The sequence below is a fragment of the Eumetopias jubatus genome, unplaced genomic scaffold (assembly GCF_037043125.1).
Source record: "Eumetopias jubatus isolate StellerSeaLion01/CBP00866 unplaced genomic scaffold, mEumJub1_p1.0 scaffold_8, whole genome shotgun sequence".
NCBI classification, from domain to species: domain Eukaryota; kingdom Metazoa; phylum Chordata; class Mammalia; order Carnivora; family Otariidae; genus Eumetopias; species Eumetopias jubatus.
In genome coordinates, this window is record NW_028274814.1 from 48894575 (window position 1) to 48900537 (window position 5963).

Sequence of the window (5963 nt, forward strand, 5' to 3'; positions counted from 1 at the left end):
GCACGCAAGAGTGTCTCACGTGGTTCTGGCCTCGATGGGAAGTGGTGTTGCAGAAGGTGAGGGGCCACAAGGGAAAAAATCGTTCCATGCCACCTCTTTTCCATCTCTTCTTGGGCATAGATGCATGTGACATATGGTGGAAGTTTGTGTAGTTCCAATTAACAAAGAGCAGGGTGGGAAGAGGTGGGATTTTTAAAACTTTGGCTAGATCCGCTGAAGAATTTAGCTACAATGGAGCCTCCCCTGACACCACAGGTGCTGTCATCCTGTGTGTGATTCTGCCCTGACTCGGCCTCTGAATGACTGTGGCCTGACCGCTGAACTCCATAGGTCGGGAATGCTGCTTCATTTCACAGAATAACAAAGCAGCTGCTGTCCCACTAGCTGAATGTGCCTGGACATCTGGCTGGTGTCCTTCCAAAGGGCTCCATCCTGAGCGATCCTCAAGCAAAACACTCCAACCTTCCATTGTGGACTCGGGCCAGGACTGCGTGTCTGACCGTTAGCAGCCAGCTGCTGAGCTCCCAATGAGACAGGTCATGAATAGTTGGCTGGTATCTCAGGCCTTTCAACAACCAGATCAGATGTGACAGACGAGCAGTCAGTTTTATTCACCCGGCTCTAAACTCTTGTAACCTATCAGAAAGAAATAGGGCCAAACCCTGAAAGTCAGATTAGGGTGTGGTATAAACATCGTCTTCACTGTGACTTATTTCTTCCTTCTTAGCTATCTCAAGTCACTCAAAGAAGTGAGGCAGTTTGCCCATGGGTATCCAGGGATGAGCATCCAATTACGTTTCAGTGAATCCAGAGTCTTCTCCTAAAGTTCAGGAACAGTTGTGGTTGGCTCGTCTGCCTATGCAATGTCCCCACAGTATGATGGTGGGGAGACTGTGACATTCATGCTCTCCACCTTCCCACCCTGGTGCCTGTGGGCTGGTAGGGAGAGGAGACGGTGCTTCGAGAACAGGGAAGAGAGCCCCTCCAGTTCAGAGAATCAGCCTGACACCCTTGGACCTTCTCATACAACTTCCTCCCAAGGGCAAACTGAAGGCACTCATGACGTCATCGACAGGGAGCCTCCCAGCTTAGTCTGTTTAATGCTGGAGCTCACACATGGGGCAGCCTTGTGCCCTCATATACATTCTAGTATTTGAAGAAAAAAAAACAAAACACTTCCTTATATTGAAATGAAACCGGCTTCTCTAGAACTTTCTTCCACTGGTCAGTTAGATATACCAGGTTTGTATCATACCTTCAGAAAATATGAGGGGCCCAAAAAAGAAGAACAGGTGCCTCTGGTCTTCCTGCCAGATCCTCCTCCTAATCTATCCCCGCAGAGGTGTTTTAGCTTGCTTTCTGACTTGTTTTAAAAAGTCAGATCTTGATTAACTATAAAAGCCTTTCTCCGGTGGACCCCTTTTCCTGTGTCCTCTCATCTGTCTTCCTGAATATCACAGAACCTTCCAACCACTGCAGTATCCAGCACATGCACGCACTCCAGAGAATTCGAGGCAAAGGCTCAACTATGAACAAGAAAAAGGCATTTGTGGGTGCTTCTCAGTGCTTATTAGGGACAAAACAAAACCCACAAGGATGAGCTTTGCAGTTTCCAGTTTGGGGGTGGGTGTCATGTGGCTCAATCCAGGCCTTGGCCCATAGCTTTTACCTCCAAAGTGATTTGCACAAATGTGTCAACATTGCTTTAAATAAAATGCACAGGTATATTCAGTATATTTTACTGATGTGAACTATCATCAGAAAATCACCCATTGGGGTGCTCAGTCAGTTAAGCATCCAACTCTTGATTTCAGCCCAGGTCACGATCTCAGGGTCTTGGGATCGAGACTGGCTACCTTTATTGTTGGTGGTGATGATGATGATGATGATGATATTTTTGTATTTGCTAGTTTTACATTAGTAAGTATCTCAGTGTAAGAGAGAATTGTAGACTGTAATAAAATAAATAGCTGTGTATCCACCATCTAGCTTTAACATTATTAACACTTTACTATATTTTATTCGGTTTCCTTTTTTTGTTAAAAAAAAAAAATACAGCATTTAGATACATGTAACGCTGTGTGTTCCTCCCTGATCCCTCCACTCCTTAGACAACTATTGGCCCGGGCCTAATGGTATCGTCCCACAAAGACTTTGAAAAAATATTCACTACAGCTTTCCATGTGGTTGCAGCCACCAGGTAAGCAAGATGGGCATTTACAATCACATTCAGGAGCTATGGAAGAAGAAGCAGTCCCGTGTAATATGTTTTCTCCTCCAGGTGCTGCGGGTAGAACCGCCAGCTCTCTGCTCCACCAGCCCCATAAAGGGCACGCACTGGGACACAAGGCCAGGCAGGGTTATGTCATATATTGGATGTGCGTGCGCCCGAGTGCAACCTACAACAATCCCATCCATCATGGTGTTAACCAGCTAGTTTGCTCGAAGACTTCAGTCTGCTGTTGAGGAGCGAGCTAGGTACCACTGGGGACTCTGAGAGCCCTGAACTCTTACATTAGATTCCACATACAAATTCTTTGAGGTTCCCCTCATTGACTCATTCCATTAAGCTATCAGAAGAAATCCTGGGGTGTCTGGCTGTCTCAGTCGGTAGAGTGTACAACTCTTGATTTCGGGGTTGTAAGTTCAAGCCCCACATTGGGTGTAGAGATGACTTAAAAATAAAATCTTGAAGAAGAAGAAGAAGATGAGGAGGGGGAGGAGGAAGAGGAAGAAGAAGAAATCCTGACACCCAGTGGGTCACGAAACCAGTTACAAGCACAGGGAGATTTGAGGGCTCACATCTGCAGGCCACAAGAGTCATGGCCTTGGAAAGGGTCTCAAGTGCCTCCATGCTCTCCATGGTTCCCTGTGCAGCTTGGAGAAGGCACAGTATTCTCCAGTGCCACCGTTACTGCTAATATAAGGGATGTTTATAAAATTCTTATCTAATAAATAATTTAGAATAATCAAAAAATGGACTACATATATACTCATAAAGAAATGATGGGGATTTTTTTAATATTTTACATTTTAAATAAAATTATGTCATACTTTGTGTTCTATTCTGCACTTGTCTTTTACTCAACATTATGCTTTTGAGATATACCCATAATGATACATGTAACTCTGCATCATACATCCAGTGGCTATTATATTTCCTATCTTTAAAAAAAAAATCTTCCATCAACTTTGCCAGCCACTTACTGCCCACTCCTTTGCTCTCTCCACCATTTTTTGTAACAAAATTCCCTGAAAGCGCTGTCTATACTCATCGTCTCTAAGCTTTCTGTCAAACTCTCTCAACCCACTCCAGTCAGAGCCCCCGGACTCCACTAGCCAGAGACTTGGTTATAACAGTTGTCCCTCCTCTCTAGAGTTGCTGCATTGCTTTATGAGTGGTCAAGGAGAGGCCTCATGTCTCAGTTCCTGCCGGTGGTTTCTGGGGTTCTCCAATAGCTTTCCTCTGCTCCTCTGTCCTGAACTTTAGGACCTGGAGCCAAGCAGACTGGCCCAGCTCAAGAGGTGACAGCAATTCGGCTGTTTCTGCTGCTATGTGATAGACTGCATACATAAAAATGCCCAATCTAGAAGTCCTTTCTGACAGCTTCTAGAGAGATGCAGAAACATTATGCTGAGTTTTTCCTTCCCTTGTGAGCGCTGTCATGGTTAGAGAGGAACAGAGTCTTCCTCCAGGACCCCTACCCTTGGATTGCCCTTGGATTCCACTCAGCTAAGCAGCGGAAGTCCCTAGCTGCTAGTAAGATAGAGGAGCCACAGTGTGGACCAAGAATAGCTTTTCAGCCCTGCTCTTCCATTCCTAAAAACATATTTTGTTAGAGGTTGCAGTAAAGGTCTATGAATGAATGCTTAGATCGCTCTTAGAGGACTTGGAGCTCATGAAAGAGCAAGGGTACACTGTTTTCAGAGCACGTGTCCTCACCTGTGAAAGGACACATTTATTGGCCATGCATATGCATCTCCCCCTGCTCATGGAGAAAGATGGACTCATACACTAAACTGCCTGACTCTATTGATAAATCACATAGATGCACAAGTCAGACTCATGCTGTCGACAAGGCATTTCATTGACATTCCTTTCTTTCTTTCTTTCTTTTTAATGTTTTATCTATTTATTTGAGAGAGTAAGGGAGAAGGGCAGAGAGAGAGAAGCAGAATCCCAGGACCCAGGAATCATGACCTGAGCCAAAGGCAGACACCCAACTGACTGAGCCACCCACCCAGGTGGCCCATCTTTTTTTTTTTTTTTCCTGTCCTGTTCAAATTACTTTGTATCTCAGCTTATACTGAGATATGGGTGAATAGCCAAAAGTCCCAGTGTCCTGCTCAGGAAATGTGAAAAAAACAAAACAGACACTGTGACTCTCCTCTCCAAACCACAGCACTGAGAAACAAATCACCTGTGCACAAAGAGATGCTGCTTACCTTGTTAATATATTGTACAGACTGATTTTTATTTTGCATTAGCTTTTCATACAACTGCTTTCTAAAGAGATTTTCACAATGAGCTGTGTAAATGTAGGACTGGTGGCAGAGAGAGGGAAATAAGAAAAGGTATAGGCAAAGAAGAAAATGTTACCAAAGATTTTGGAAGGAAAGGTCATCTAGGACAAATAAAACATTTTTAAAAATAAGTACTGTAGAATGAAATAGACAACTCGAGACAAGTAAATTGGCTTTCTTCTCCTTTCCTTACATTCTTTGTCTTATTTCTCCCTTGGATAAGACAGACAGGGTTTGAATCTCAGCTCTCTCACTATTGTGACTTTGGGCAATTTATTTTACCTCCATATCCCAAGTGTCATTATCTGTAAAATAAAAGATAATTACAGGACCCACCGCCCTGGGTGACTATGAGTATTAAATGTGAATGGAGTACCTAGCTCGTTGCCTGGCCCATAGAGTGTATTCAATGCAGTTAGCTGAGGGTATTATTAACAATCCCTTCATAAATTTCTCAATAGTCACTTCCATTTAAACCCTGTGAGCCCCTAGTCTACTCCAACTGCCCTCAGCCTCTCCCTTCTTCACTGCCTTCATTCCCACCTCTCGGCCAGGTTGACAAGTCACTGGGGCAAGTTCATGAGTTGCCCCAATCTATCTTTCCAGCCCCAAATACTTCCCTGACTCCATAAATCTGTGCTTTGGCCACATTGAACCATCCCAGCCCTTGGTGATGGCGGCTCTTCAGTTTTTCTTTGTCCTTCCTGCCTTCGTGCTCTTTTCCTGGAATGCCCTTCTCTCTTGTTGTCCTACTCAAGACGGGCTGTCCTTCACTCCACAGCCCTTTGAGCCCACCTCTGATACTGCACTTGTCTCATTGCACTACCAGGTTTTATTTATGGAATACACTTAGCCGTACTGTGAGCTATGTATTTAGACCTAGAGAGATGGATGATAGATAGACAGATAGATAACTACATATATCTCCACCAAGCTGGTACTCAAGGCATGCTTATGGAATGTATGAGTGAGCAGACAGTTTCTTCTAAGCTGTTCCAGTCTTGGTTGGCCACTTGGAAGATCTTCCAGGGAGAGCAGATCAATGCTGCCTTCTCTCGCCACCTACAAATACAAGTGCTTAAGACCCTCGGGTCACTCGGGCAAATTTTCCAGATTGAAAACGGCAAGCCCGGGTACATTTGACTCTCATGTGGAGGTGAGTCTTCTGAAAATGAAATGGAGATGAGGGGTAAGATTCCTCTGGTGGCCCAATTTCCCTGTGAGGTCCTCTCATGATTGAAAGCATCCTGGAAAGAATTCTGTGGCACTTGCCTCACCCATCCTGGGCTTATGACAAGAGAAAGGTCTCAGTGGTCAGTGTGGCTCCTCATCAGGAGCCTCTCCTGGCTCCATTGTTGCTCTGTTTTTTCTTTTATTAAGTTTTTAATTTTAATTCCAGTATGGCTAACATACAATGTTATATTCATTCAGGTATGCAA

The 5963-nt window shown here is 44.4% G+C and overlaps 1 pseudogene; it reads left to right on the forward strand.

Annotated features, from left to right (window-relative positions):
• Nucleotides 1–2209: 2209 nt before the first annotated feature.
• Nucleotides 2210–2921, forward strand: LOC114221666 (large ribosomal subunit protein eL15 pseudogene; annotated as a pseudogene).
• Nucleotides 2922–5963: the final 3042 nt, after the last annotated feature.